Below are 14972 nucleotides of genomic sequence, written 5' to 3'. Positions count from 1 at the left end.
TCTCCCAGTCTCGGTCCGCAGCTGGTGTGAAGATGTGCATATCTGGCCAATAGCACATCGTACCCCATGAGACATGTGAGTGTCCATGTATCTGGGCCTCGTCACACAACCATCCTCCATAAGCTGGAGGAGATGCTCTCTGTAGAAAGCCATCTTCGTGCCTAGCTCCTGTAGGCTATATCCATGTCCTCTTGGTGTCTAGCTGGGTCAAGTCCTAGCGAATGAGCCTGGTGATCTTGGATTGTGTAAGAGTCAGAGAAGGCGCATCCAGTGAGTATTGGAAAGGAGGCAATATGTCTATGCTGAACCCATGCGCCTGAAACCATGACGTCATCTACCCATACCAGCATGTTCAGAGAGAGAGAGAGAGTTGGGGGATGGGGGAGAGAGAGAGAGAGAGAGAGAGAGAGAGAGAGAGAGAGAGAGAGAGAGAGAGAGAGAGAGAGAGAGAGAGAGAGAGAGAGAGCAGGTGGTGAACACTATTGTAACAGATGAGTGCGTTTGAGATTCACTTTCGTATGCTTGGTGTAGGTGTTAGAGTGCATCTAAGCGTCAAATTTATGCTCTTGGTATAGGTGTCCTCTAGAAGAGAGTGTAGCCTTGCATGGTTTTTGGTATGCACTGAGAGAGAGAGAGAGAGATGATCACCCCAAGCTGCAACAAATACAATTGCAGGTGGTCAACCACCCTCAACACTATCTCACATGGTCATGGGCAGGAGGGGATCAATGGCCCACACCCATTTTGGGGAGCGAGGGTATCATGGGCTGTTGATCTTGTGACACCGCTTGAATTTACCAATTTGCACGAGTTTACTAAACTGATCCAAATTATAGTGCGGCGGCTTCAACATAGAAGAAACACATCTCCCAATGCTTTCAACAAGCACGTGCACATGAGGTGGTTAAGGTGATGTGCACGGTTTGAATCCAAGGGACGAGAGGGGGGGTGCCCGAATTTACATGTTTTATTGCACCCAAGTTTACCTATTTTCCTAAATTTACACAAAGCGCATCGGACGGCTCAGATCACACCCGATCTCCAAAATGGGCATGGACCATTGATCACCTCCTGCCCATGCACGTGTGAGATAGTGAGCAGGGTGGTAACCACCATCCTTGTGTGGTTGCACCCTCAAGCTGCAGCAAATGAAGTCGCAGTATTTTCCCCCTCAAGCTGCGACATGGACGATCACATACATGGAAGACAAAAAATATTCCTTTTTGGCACCAATGGATGGCTTTGCATTCATATTTGTTTGGGCATCATTATTAGTATGACTAATTTATAAGGGAATCTAGAAAGATTATAGTAGAGGCACTAATGGATGGCTTTGGTTTTGCAACATGTTGCGGCATGGCTATGCCCTGTAGCTGTAGCACGGTTTCACCCTCAGGCTACGACAGCTATGATGTCACTTGCATCTATAACTCATCATATGTGGACATCATCTCGCTTCCTCCCTCTGATGTTTCCATAGCCACACCTCATACCATGATCACACAACCTTGTGGAAACCCCCCCCTCCCCCCCCAAAAAAAATAACACACACACACACACACATTTAGTAGGTCTCAAATTTTGTCCCCTTCAAGTTTATATGAGTAGGTTTTTTAACCTTCAACTAAGTGTTCACAAACAACCGGCCGTTAGAGTTATTTTAAAGGATAAACATTGAAAATTCCCTGTTAGTTTTGAGGGTGTCCTTGAAGGTAACCGGTTAAATTTGGAGGATTTTAGTATAAAAATTGATAAAACCCCTAAAAGTTTCTCTAAAAGTCAAATTTTAAATGCTCTCCTTTTTTCCATTGGTTCCTAAAAAAAGCTTTTGGTACTTTAAATTTAAAGCCCTGCTTTTAAAAAAACATTTTCTTGGCCAAGTTTTTTAAGGGCAAAGTAGTCACACATTCGGGATTTATGCAAAAGACTTGGGTATTTGCCAGGACTTATAACTAAAATAGCCAATTTTCAACCTTGAAAATCAAGGTTCAATGGAAATAAAACCAAGATTTTTCATTTTCACCCTTGGAACTAAAATGAGATATGTGAGCAATGATTTGAAGGTTGCACGGAGTTAGAGTTTTAAAATTTGTGAGTTTCCTCACCTCAAGTATATATTTTAACAAAAAATATGAAGGTTTCTAGATGGGATCACACTAAACCTAGGTTCTTTGAAAGCACTATCACTATTATATGGCTGTCATCGACTCCCAAGCTTGCCTATCTATAACACGCCACAAACTCCTGATGCATGTATACCAGCCATGGCCAAGGAAAGCTAGCATGGTGGGTAAAGTTACCACGAAGTGGCCACATGTATGTATGTGTGTGTCTGAGAGAGAGAGAGAGAGAGAGAGAGAGAGAGAGAGAGAGTCATGTTATCCAAATTTGACTTCACAGTTGTTTCCAAGCATCGACGAGCGTGCAATCACCACTCTCTTACACAGAGTAGCCACACTCCATGCCTTCAACAAAGTTAGCTAGGTATTTTGGTTTTTTTGAAAAGATATTGTTCTTTAAAAAAAGCCGAGAGAGAGAGAGAGAGAGAGAGAGAGAGAGAGAGAGAACCATAGACAGAGAGAGATTGAACAAACAAATGACAAAGAATGGTCAAATTTTTAAAGATTGTTCAATAAAAAGAAAGACAAAAAGTGTGTGAGAGAGAGAGAGAGAGGCTTTTAAAAAAAACTTCTTCCAAAAAAAAAAAAATGCAATGTTGAGTCATTGAGTATGGTGCCTAGGTTAGGGAGGACACACACACACACACACACACACACACACATGTCACTTTCATCTGTGTTCTGAGAATGGATACTTCTTGATATTTAACACTACACGGATGGTAGGTATAAGTTAAAAAGGTTCTAAGTAAGACATGGATAACAAATGATAGGTTTGTTGACACTTGTAATACATATTCAAAGCTAATGAATTTGTTGTCTTGTTTATATGGATGCAAGTAAGGACTCTATCTATACTTATGATCTTTTTGGCTTAGCTGTTGTCCATCACTGTTCAACTTGGCCTCTTTCACTTCAGAGTAAGTTTTTCTTCACCATCTTATATACAAAACACTAGAATGATACCTCATTCTCACTATGATGTACAAATCTGAATCAAAGACTTTGAGTTTTTTTTTGTGCTAATCATTGTTCTTTGTCTAAAGCCAGCTAACTTTTAAACTATTATGTTCTTTTGTGTATAAGTATAAGTCTAAAAACAACCACACACACACCCCGAGGCGGTCACTTTTTAGAATGTGTATACTATCACGTGAGTTAACCGAAGAGGGTTATTAAAAGATCAAAATGTATACATACAGAGGGGGGTGGAGGTTTTTTAAATAGGCACGTAGTGTAAATATAGTATGTATATTGAGGTATTATTAATAACCTTTTGAACGCAGGTGATATAGGAAGCTTTTGATAAGTGACCGCCCCAAGACACACACACACACACACATATAAGAGTTATTTGAATATATATATATATACTTGCTTTTGTGTGGCAGTCCAATGCTTACGAGAAGAAAACAATACATACGCAAGAAAATATGTGTTGGTATATCATTGTGACACCAATCCAAAGCTCACCTAACTTTCATCTAGCATAACAAAAATGAAACCATGATTACATTGACAAACATGATCGACACCAAACATGTCTTCAATCAAACCAAAAAAGTGGCACCCAAACACCATAGACGACACCATAGTCATATGTGGTCCCATCCATAAAATAGTCTAGAAAACACCATAGAAAACACCGCTTGGCATATTCTAGAGAGCAATTTTGGAGCTAGAGACAAAAGAAGTAAAGTTAGTCTCAAAAGACAACTTCACAAGATCACTATAATTGAAGGGGTGGACATTGCTACCCTAGTAAATAGGCTTAACAACATTGTCACGCAGCTCACTTACATCCGGTGCAAAGTACCCAAAAGATGACAAAGTGGCCATACTATTAAGTGCACTTCCACCTTATGACCACTTAGTCACCATTCTTGAAGAAAAAGAACCGGCTCCACCTTTCCAAGATGTCATCAACTCAATTCAAGCAGAAGAAAGAAAGCAAAAAGAATCATTAACATCATCAAGAGGGGCTTTTGTCTCGACATCCTCAAGGGGAAGAAATTCACCATCCACATCATCAACTGGAAGAAAGTGTTATAAATGCAAAAGAATGGGACACATAGCAAAAGATTGCTACACAAACAAACCTTGCAACAAATGTGGTAAGAAGGGACATCCTCCTTCTCGATGTTATTTAAATGGAGGAAGTAGCAGAGGAAAAAGAAGCAATAGTAGAAGCAACATCAGAAGCTACGAAGTCAAGAGACCTATCAAAGGATCATCTCACATGGTAGAAGACAAAGGCAAAACCAACCTTGTCTTCTATGATGACATACTTTGAAGATACAGCCTCTCTATTAGTAGGGGAGGACTTTTATTTTATTGTGTAGATATTATCATTCTGTGTGGATTTTGTCAACTTGTGTAAATTTTACCATCCCGTGTGGATACCAACTTATCATCCTGTATGGATATTGCATCTTCAATATTTTGTCTTAGTCCAAATACCAAGGGGAGGATTTTAAAGTGTGGGTTTTGTCCTAGAGTTTAAGTGAAGAAGAAAAAAGGAAAAATTATCCCACATGTAATGGAGTCAAGATGAAGAGCTACTTAAAGCTCACTTTCATGAATAAACAACACATTTCATTACATGCTTGTCTATGGTGAGCCTGTGCTAAGCTAAGTCAATACTCAAGGTTGTGTTTATGAGTCCAAGCTAATCTATCTTGGAACCTAATTCACTTGAGTGATAACCTTGCTCACACACACTCACACACTTGCGCTATGTTTCTCTTTCATCCACCCTAGCTAGCACGATCCCATTTCCATCAATTTTCACATGTGCCCCATCATTAAAAGAGGGATCAATGAGTGGTGTAGTGATGTGATTATGATTCCTAGTGCTTGCTCATCCTTTGCTTGGTTTTGTGCAAACATAGCCCATGTTTGCACCTATGCCCCATCACTAAAAGATGGATCACTGAGTATTGGCTTGACTATTCTCCACAACCCTTTCTTCATGAGATAGCTCTGTAATTTAATATGCCACGTGTGAAGCAAATTTCCTATGTTGTTGCGATATTATATTATAAGCCAAGAAACCAAAAGTATGCAAGTAACCAGTAGATGGGTTCTTATCGTTCCATGCATCATATGGAGTCATAAACTACAAAGCTTTGATGGACACCTATTAAGTATGTACTTGTAGCACACATGACAAACTCTAGCCCAAAAGCATCTGGCAAAACTTGGCTTTTGACCATAGATCATGCCATCTCCATAAATGACCTAATTTTTCTTTCAATAGAATAATTTTTTAAGGTATATAAGGCATTGTAGATTGGTGTTTTATCACGACCAGCAAGAATTGCATCAAATTCTTTAGACATATACTCCCCCCCTTGATTAGAATGAAGGGGACCCATAGTACAACACTAGATATATTTTCAATCAACAACAAGAATTGTTTGAAGCACATAAACACTTTGGACTTATCCTTAAGTGGATATACCCATGTATGCTAAGAGTAATCATCAATGAAAGTCACGAAGTACAAATTGTTAGTAAAAAAAAGAGTGCATCGGCCCACAAACATCACTATGAACAAGCTGTAGCTCGCAAATAGCCTTCACTGGACCATCTTTTGAAAACTTAGAACGGTTTATTTTTTCCTTCACAAACATGCTTAGATGGTGCTTCCAAAGGGGGCAATGAGGCAACCATATCAAATTTCTTCAAATGCATCAAGCTGGAAAAATTCAGATGTTCAAATGTGCATGCTATAGTTTAGCATATGAAACATCTTTAGAATTTGTAACTAAATTTGCAAATTTTTTCACACTTTTCATAAGATTTGAGTTTTACAACCCACTAGACAAGGTACATGATGCCATAATAGTATCACTCAAAGTAAGATCATGTACAATGCATATGTCATCCCTAAACTTTACAACAAGACCAAGTCTTGCCAATGCACAAATAGAAAGCGAATTCTTTTTGGTCCCATGCACAAAAATTATATCAAAAAGTGTGAAAAACCTACCATTAACTGTAGCAAGTATAATCTTTTCCACTCCTTGAATTGGATAAGAGGCATTATCGACATAAGTGATAGTATTCCCATTGGGAATAGCATCAGAAGAAGTAAACACAACACAATGAGATATAATGTGCGTCAAAGCACATTATAATGGTGCTTCATAGCACCACTATGAAAATACCACATGTGTGAATTTATAGCCTCAACCATGCATGCATCATGGACAAAAGAGTCATATTGACACTGCGCAGTAAAATCCCATTTTGCATGAATAACAAAATTTGAAGATTGTGCAATGGTTGCATTTGTCAAAAAACAATTTGTCAAAAAACAAATAGCATTTGCCTTGTAAACTGGTACAAATTCAATCTCAAAACATATGATATTAGCCACCTACTTAGTAGGCTTCCCACGTGGGATTTAAGGCATACATATGAATGGATTGTTCTCTAAATAACAAATAATGCATACTCTTAAACAACCATGAAAAACTTCACTCATCAAATAAAAAACAACCCATTAAAAGATTAATCTTTTTGAACAAAAACAATTATCTGTGATATGAATGTACGTCTTTGCTTAAGCAAAATACAACTTTTAAAAAAGCACCATATGTATTTAATTTTGAGTTTGTACATAAAATATAAATCTTAAAAATTTCGCCATAATCTCCTTTGTACGGAGACCTCTTTCTTTTAAAAAAATCAATATACTCTTTTTTTGGGCTCCCACATGGGATTTTCATCACATAATTTCTTTTTCTAAAAAAATTGTCCACCTCATCTTGGGCTCCCACTTGGGATTTAAGGATAATTTTACACATTAAAATCAAACACATTTTCAATAGAGTCAAAGTAATCTAACTTCAAAGTGGTGGTATGACACAGAGACCCAAGGTATGCTAAACGTGTCTTGGCAAGAAACTATAGCTCAAGATAACACACCCGATCAAGCCATATGACCATGTGGGAAATTGAGACTATAGAATTTGTAACTACATGTAAAAGAAACTAACGATCTTAAAATCTTTAACGCTTTTTATCGTAAAAAGAGACACAACTACACATTTGGTAAGAATGGATAACTCAAGAGACCTGCTCAAGCCATATGGATAGCTAGAAGAACTGAAGGTAAAAATTGATAGCTCAAGATGGCACACCCGGTCAAGCCATATGACCATGTGAAAAATTGAGACTATATTTGTAATTATATACAAAATAAAGACATTGTGTATACGTGACACATAGACCCAAGGTATGCTAGACGTGTCAAGCCATATGGATAGATTAAGTACATTCTTTATTGAGTTAATACAACACTACCACCCAAAATTATGAGTATCACTAACTTGCAAAATCTAAGCTAGATTTCGAGCTTGCCTTGAAAAAATTTGACAAAACGTGACAAGATTTAGTGTAACTACCGATAGATGCTTCAAACTATGATCTAAAAGTCGATTTAGTGCATCGAACAGGCAACAAAAATCTCGAGTCAACAACGTTGGCGGCTGCAGTGGAAGAAGTCGGGACTCAAACGCCAGCTCCAATAGGTCGGGACATCAAGACTAAGCGTCACTGATGAGCAGGTCAGGACTCGAGCGCCGTAGCTAAAGCCTAAGGGCATTGAGCATGCAAAAATGAGCCACGACTAAAGTGAACTGAGAACTCACCTTGCGTCTGGCAATCGCTTTACTTGCAAGGTGCTGGCCTCCCATCGTGAGCGTCAACACAAACTCCTCCTCGCATCGTCATCATCCTTGCCAAAGAAGTCTGAAAAGAGGAAGCTTAATGAGATGAGGCCCAAGGAAGCCGTTGAGAACGCGAACTTGCTGTGGGAGGCAGAGCTCAAACTACAAAACAAAGGCCTCAAAGCAAGGAGTCATAGATTTTACTGAGTAGTAGAGAAAAGCTAGCTTTTTTATGAGATGTAGCTATAGTAGAAAGAAAAAACCGTCGTTCCAGGTATACAAAACACCATCAACCAGTTCGGTAGGATTAATGACACAATGCTAAGACATTGAAGCTTCCGCCACTAAAGAAGCTTGCATCATAGTGTATAGACAAACATCTCAAGCATAGAAACGGTATACAGTTTACAGATCAACATTAATTGAAGAAAGAGTTTGTGGCAAAGCCTTGCTAACAAGAAACAAATTTTGAATCCAGCACTAGCTGGGAGTGGTGAGCGTAGATCTAAAGCCAATGTCTACCGAGTGAGGGGGGATACTAGGAAGCTAGAGAAGTTAGAAGAGTAGCGATGAAAATTTCACTTAAAGAAATCTGACAACCTTCACTGAGGACATATCTGAACATTGTTTTCAAACCTTCACCGAGAACAGATCTGAACATTGTTTTCAAACAAGACGATTGCACAAGCTAGCTACATTGTCAAATATAAACAAAACAAACAACAGAATCATTATACCATACGTAAATGGAACTATAACATCGGAGAAATGGCCAGAGAAATGGCAAAGAGCGCATGACAAAACAGCATTTCACGGAATAAAATAGAATAAAGAACGATAGAATGAGATCTTAAAGGCACTCACCTTGAAGGCAGTTGCAATTTTCAGCCTCTTTGCGGACAACGTCAAAGATAGAATCAATGAGCTCCGCGCCTTTGGTGTAGTGACCCTTGGCCCAGTTGTTAGGTGCAGCGGAATGAATGTTTGCGCTTTGCTCAAGATGAGTGCTCCGAACTGTGCTCAAGGTTCCTTTTGGTTCTTATGGAAGGGAGAGCCTTCCGTTCTTAATGGAAAGTGCTATGATCACAACAAAGTGAATGGACACTGTGTGTTAGGTGCAGCGGAATGATTGTTTACGTTTTAGTCAAGATGAGTGCTCCGAACTGTGCTCAAGGTTCCTTTTAGTTCTTATGGAAGGGAGAACCTTCCGTTCTTAATGGAAAGTGCTATGATCACAAACAAAGTGAATGGACATTGTGCGTGCAAGTGAATGAGACTGAGAGATAGAGAGATACGACACCAGAGACATAAAACCCTCCTCCGAAGGCCCCACTCTCGTCCGCGAGAGTGGTCTACTTTTGATTGCACAAAGTGGTACAATGTGTATGCAATGGACTGATGCAACTTGAGACTATGCCGATGACGACGACGGTGATGACGATGACGACTTTAGGGCTGAAATCTGTGGTCTTCTATCTGCTGAATTTCGGGACTGTTTCGGTGGCTGAAAATGATTGTTTTGGCTATGTTTTTATGGGCTGAAAATGGGGATCTTCTGCAACCAACTAGGGCTGGATCTGCTACTGTCCAAGAAGGCTGAAAACGCTGTTCCTCTACTGCAGAATGGACTGAAAACAAAAACGCTGGCAGATTTGCTATCGCTAGCAAAAACGCTAGGCTGTCTAAGAACTTCCGGTGATGGCAGCAATGGAAACGCTAGGGGATCTGGTACTGTTGATGGTATGCAAAAACGCTATGCAATCTGGTGATGATGGCGATGATGCAAATTGAAAAACGCTGGGGCTGATGTGTGGCGAGGATGGGACCAAAAACGCCAAGGGTGCTGGGGATTCTGCGGGTTCTTGCTGAGAAGGTGCCTGTTGAGCGGAAAGCTCCTGCTGCCTCTTCTGCCAGAAAGTGCTAGTCTAGGACTATGTCGGTGACACGACGGGGATGATGATACCGACCTTAGGGCTGAAATCTGTGGTCTTCTATTTGCTGAAAATCTGCCAAACTTGGGGCTGTTTTGGGGCGACTGAAAAGTTAAAACGCAGGTCTGGCTGCATTTTTAGGGCTGAAAAACGCTGATGGTGCTGCTGCGATTCAAGGCTGAAAATGCTGAGTATCTGCAGGGATGTGGCTGTGTTTTTGCTGCTGCACTTGAGGACTGAAAATGCTGATTGTCTGATGCGATAGAGGGCTGAAAACGCTGTTTTCCTGCAGCCTTGATGGCGATCTTGAAAATGCTGGGGGTTGGTTGCTATGGCGGTTCAACCGAGGTCCAGATCCATGAGCACGGTGTGAGGCACATAGCGCCCACAGCTTGCCTCGTTGTAGTACACATTCACTCTCCCCAGTTGCACGTCAGCGTCGCCATTGTATGACCCTGTGGGATCAATGTCGTGCTCTGTGCATACCACCTCCCAGAACTTGGCACCGATTTGGCTGCCTTTTGCACCTGTTTGTGCATTCACAACTTCTGTGACGAGGACGTATCCACCTCATAAACTCAGTCCAAGCAATCAGCCAACTGAAGTCATTCGATTGCAATCCTTGCATTGTAGAGCGACTCTTCACCCCACTGCCTTGTTGGTTGCTATACGAATATTGTTCATCTGCTGCCCCGCTACCCAGTGTCCAATGATTCCATCTTAGCTAGCACCGGCTAATGAGAAGGAACATGTGCATAATCACTCGCCAAGCAAAGCAACTCGAATGAAACGTGGGCTGGTGCTCACCGGAGCCTGCCCTCTCGAAAGTGGTGCGTGTATCACATTCGCCATCGCTTATGGAAACTTGAAGGTTAAAGACTTTGTTGAATCACTGAAACATGTGTGGTGCATTAAATTGGAATGTAAGCCAGAAGAAGAGTGCAAAGCGTCCCTTGCATCGCCAAATGTCCTAAAATGGCTCAACACAGTAGACCACCCAACAGTGTCTGAGGGAGCCGGCATGCTTTGAAGCAAACCTTTCTGCTCGTGTTACTAGCCCTGCTCGGCTCAGTAGGTCTGCTATGCAAGTGAAGTGCTCTATTGTTGGGGTAACACCATGCCTCTTGTGCATCCGTTGAAAAAGGATGCAGCCATTGCCCACCTAACCCAATCTACTGCAAGCAGAAAGCAAGCAAGCAAACCCCAGCTTTTCCGGCTTCAAACCTTGTCTCTGCAAATCCTCGACATAACTCGACACTAAACCTTGCCCCCCCTACAATGAAAACCCTGCAGTCAAGGAGTTCCATAACGGCAGCTTTGTTCCTGGCATAGTGCTAAACACGTTGCAAGCATCTAAAATATCGCCGCATTTCACATACATGTCAACAAGAGCGCTTCCAACGATGGCATCCTCATCAAAGCCCATCTCCACTACAAGACAATGGACAAGCATACACTGAACAGTCTTTCAACAAGCTAGACAAAACAAAGTCATCTGACTCCAGACCTTTGGCTAGCATTCCTTGGAAGATCTCAAAAAATTCCGTCGTGCACCCATGCTGGCTATAACCAAAAATTAATGCTATCATAGTCATTGCATCTGGTTGTCCCATCCTATCGAACACTCAAGAAAAGCTCTCAGCAATCATGAAAAAAACACTCTTGAAGGAAACCTTTGTACACTAAACCGAATCCCCCTTGACCAAGCTTGGTTCGGAAATTATTTGTGGCAATTTTGATTTCTTCAAAGGAGAACTCTTGAACAACAAGCTTCGGCATAGCCTTTTTGAGAATTGGCATCCATGAAAAGAAAAAGAAGAAGAAAAAAGTCAAGTGAGTGGTCACCCTCAGCAAGCTCGTGGTTTGAAAAGAAAAACAAGAAGCTCAATAGAAAGCCAATGGCAGAACAAAAACGATATTTCACCCACGAGTACTTTTAACTCTGCTTTGCACCATCACATTGTTCATCACACATATCCTTAACTAATATAAACTCAGTAATAAGTAAAGAGAGTTTGGTTGGCATTTCCGTCTGATTGCAATCATCTCTACTAAAATCAACGAGACCAGTGTTTCTTTTTTGAAGTGGCAATTGTCCTTACGCCCTCGTGAGGTACACTAGGAAGGGTTGTCGAATCTACATGTAGAAACTCTAGCGACCTTAACCTTAATGCTGAAAATGTAGTTTTGATTGCTTGATACAAAGCAGGGACTTTCAAAGACATGATAACCTTTGAGATGTCATAATAGAAAACTACGATAGACGGCGGTGAAAGCTCGGGAAGACAGACGCTGTGAATATCTGTTTTGGTAAGGCTTTCCTTCTATTCTTGGTTGTTTCTTGCTAAGCCATGAAAGACAAACATGACCCAAATGACTCTTAAGGATTGGCAGCATCCCTTTGTTATTCAGAGAGTACCTTTAGTGAGCTGTGCATTGCATCTGCCTTTTTGAGAAACAAAACAGAGAAACATGCTTTAAGATTTACTGGCAGCATCCCTTTGTTATTCAGAGAGTGCCTTTAATGAGTTGTGCATTGCATCTGCCCTTTTAAGAAACAACACAAAGAAACATGCAGTGGAGAGAGTCTCAATGAGAACTAAATTATGTACCTGAGTTTTCATATATTTGATTTATTTCCACTCCTTCTCGAGGAACATCGACTTCGGGATCCTTCTCTACAGGGGGTTTCTTCTTGAAACAACAGTAGTAGATAGCAATACAAATAGCAATGGCCACCACCAAAATTCCAGCTACAGCCCCTCATACAATTGCTCCAATGCTGCTTTTATTTTATGGGGGGAAGGGGGACTACCGTTGGGTCCTGGCGGGGACCTTGGTGAAGGGACACAATCTGCACTGTTGCTCTCACAAAGGGTTTCCTGAAAATCTAGATAGAGCAAAAAACTTATGCCACAAGATGTACATAATATGAAACAAGCATGGAACATCAAAAACCCCTACAATGAAAGGTAAGCTTACTTGTGACAGAGTTTGACTTGTGAAATACCAGTTGCAAGCTTGTGACCACAAAAACCGCAAACATTGCAAGTAGTTTGAGCAACAATACCCTATGTAAGATAGAAAAAGCTCTCAGCAATCATGCAATAAACCCTACAATCAAGAGAATCAAGAAACCCATGTCCATGCCGCTGAGTGAGAGAGAGGGAGAGAGAGAGAGAGATTACTTGAGCCATGTGGTCTACAGAGTGCATCGCTACTTGCAAGTTGTCGACTATGGTAGATTGCACTTGTAGCGCACCCCCTTCTGCTTATGGAGTTCACTGATTACGAGTCTTCACAAACCCCTTGAAGCTTGCCACGTTGCAGTACTCTCCCCTCTTCTGGTCTGAGCATTTGACGCTCACTCTGTTCTCTTCTCAGCTTCGGCCTTCTTGCTCTGCTTCTGGCTAGCCCTCAAGCTTTGGGACACAGCTACCTCTCAGCTTTGTCCAGAGAGCGTCTCCCCTCGGCCCTCGCTCGTTCTGCGGGTGGCGCCCCCTCTTGAATGGCACCTTGGCCTATACGTGCTGCTATAGCGGTTTCTCTTGCCCTGCAGATGGCGACCCCTGCAGTATGGCCCTACCTGTAGCTCTCCGAACTTCTTCCATGGTAGATTGCACACTGAAGCTCGCGAGAGTGACAACCACGCTCGCCCCCACAGTAGGCCTACTCTCTTCCCGCTCTGAGTTCAAAACCAGATCGTGAACTGAGTGGAATTTGGAAATCTCAGATTTTAGAACTAGACAGGGGACTCTAAATTTAGGGTGTTTACACACATCCCTTTTTAAGTGGGCACCTATCCAAAACATGCATCACCATTTCATAACTAGTCTTGCTTGGTGGGCCTTGCTATATAACATCTATAGAATACACTAGGACATATGCATGTGCTGAACGACTTGGGAAGGCAATGAGTGTTGGTGATTCGACTCTAGATTAGGTCAACTGATCATTGATTGAAATCTGATATCTACTGTTTCAGTAGCACTAGAACGAGACCTCTGCCATGCAGCGCCATAGCCAGGGGGGGCTGCATAATGAGGCGCATGGGCGGCTCCTACAGTGTGGGGCTCCTCCTTCTTGTGGCCGCCCATATGCAGTTTGTCGCCGATCTTCTCCATCATGTTGGCCATGCTTTCTCCCCCTAAGAGCTACTAATCTGTAGACTTGTCGTTGGGAGTCCTCATCACGTTGGCAAGCATGCGACGTACCCTTCAACTTGATGATCTGCGACTGCAATGCAACGTAGAGTGCGCTTTTTATTTTATTCACCTGGTAGCTTTTCACGGCGAGGCGAAGTTTGGCAGTGATGTTTTTTTTTTTAATTTAAATCTAATGTCACGTGGTGGTTGCTACGTTCAGATATTGGAAAAAGGACCTTTGACTCACCAAGTAACAAGTCAAACACAAAGCTCTCATTGGTTGAAATGGGATGGGCATGCCTCCACCATATTTAAGCAAGCAAACCCCCCATCCAAAAGCATACTCGAAATGGCATCAAGCTGGTTGCCAACAAGGCCTGTAGCTCCGTTTGGCAATGTGTATGCAATGTTGCTGCCATTCCTAGTCTCAGCATAAAGCACACAAGGGATGAGTGTGAGGACCTTAGTTAGGGGATACGTAAGAGGGAATCTTTAAAGTATTTAATACATAAGTCAACTTGGTGATACATAAGCATATCCCATGACTAAGGCCCCCCCACTCAAGGAATGGAAGCCCTTCTGAACCTCATACAACAACAATATGGCGATCAACCCCAAGATAATTTACATAGGGTAGCTGATAAAGTTCTAGTTGTCCTTCAGACTGACAATATCAAGGATCTAGATGATAAGAAAGAGTTTGAAAAGCTACTAAACAATGCACGCACAGGCAAAGATTGGGAAACTTATTATAGATTACAATGATGGTTATAAAGTTGGTATCGTGGTGCAGGAGAATTTCTTGATCATGTCATTGGTGTTGCTATTGAGTTTGCATACGAAGAAGAAGAAGAGAATAGTGACTTGGATGATGTGCAAGAATACAACAAGAAATAAAATGAGGGTTCAGATGTGGAGACAAAGGCTATGCAGATGGTGGTATTGATGATGATGATGTTGAAGAGGCTAATGAGGGTCTGGATGTCCAAGATATTGATGCCTAGTGGCTACATAGAAGAATATTAGTCAAGTTTATGGTAGCATCGACCCCAAAAAATCTAGAAGCTACCATATCTTCTCATTGGTATAGCTATCTTA

At 41.5% G+C, this 14972-nt stretch overlaps 1 protein-coding gene and 1 pseudogene across 2 annotated transcripts in view; both read right to left on the bottom strand.

The window, feature by feature from the left end:
- The window catches only part of LOC147437669 (uncharacterized), a 65987-nt gene extending 53503 nt beyond the window's left edge, over positions 1-12484 (bottom strand). Inside the window, exon 1 of the mRNA XM_086486590.1 lies at positions 12342-12484. The gene's annotated coding sequence lies outside the window, so the exon portion shown is untranslated. The remainder of the gene's footprint in view (positions 1-12341) is intronic.
- LOC147437668 (uncharacterized) lies at positions 10154-13865 on the bottom strand (annotated as a pseudogene). Its single transcript, XR_015184898.1, has 7 exons — positions 13732-13865; positions 12918-12946; positions 12712-12800; positions 12545-12619; positions 11403-11411; positions 11185-11292; positions 10154-11052 (listed from the first exon to the last, which is right to left on the bottom strand). The product of XR_015184898.1 is annotated as an uncharacterized LOC147437668 (transcript).
- Positions 13866-14972: the final 1107 nt, after the last annotated feature.

This window comes from Adiantum capillus-veneris, chromosome 17 (genome assembly GCF_014529385.1).
Source record: "Adiantum capillus-veneris isolate H3 chromosome 17, ASM1452938v2, whole genome shotgun sequence".
Classification (NCBI taxonomy): Eukaryota; Viridiplantae; Streptophyta; class Polypodiopsida; order Polypodiales; family Pteridaceae; genus Adiantum; species Adiantum capillus-veneris.
The sequence above is the reverse complement of the archived record's forward strand: the minus strand, read 5'-3'. Positions and strand labels throughout refer to the sequence as shown.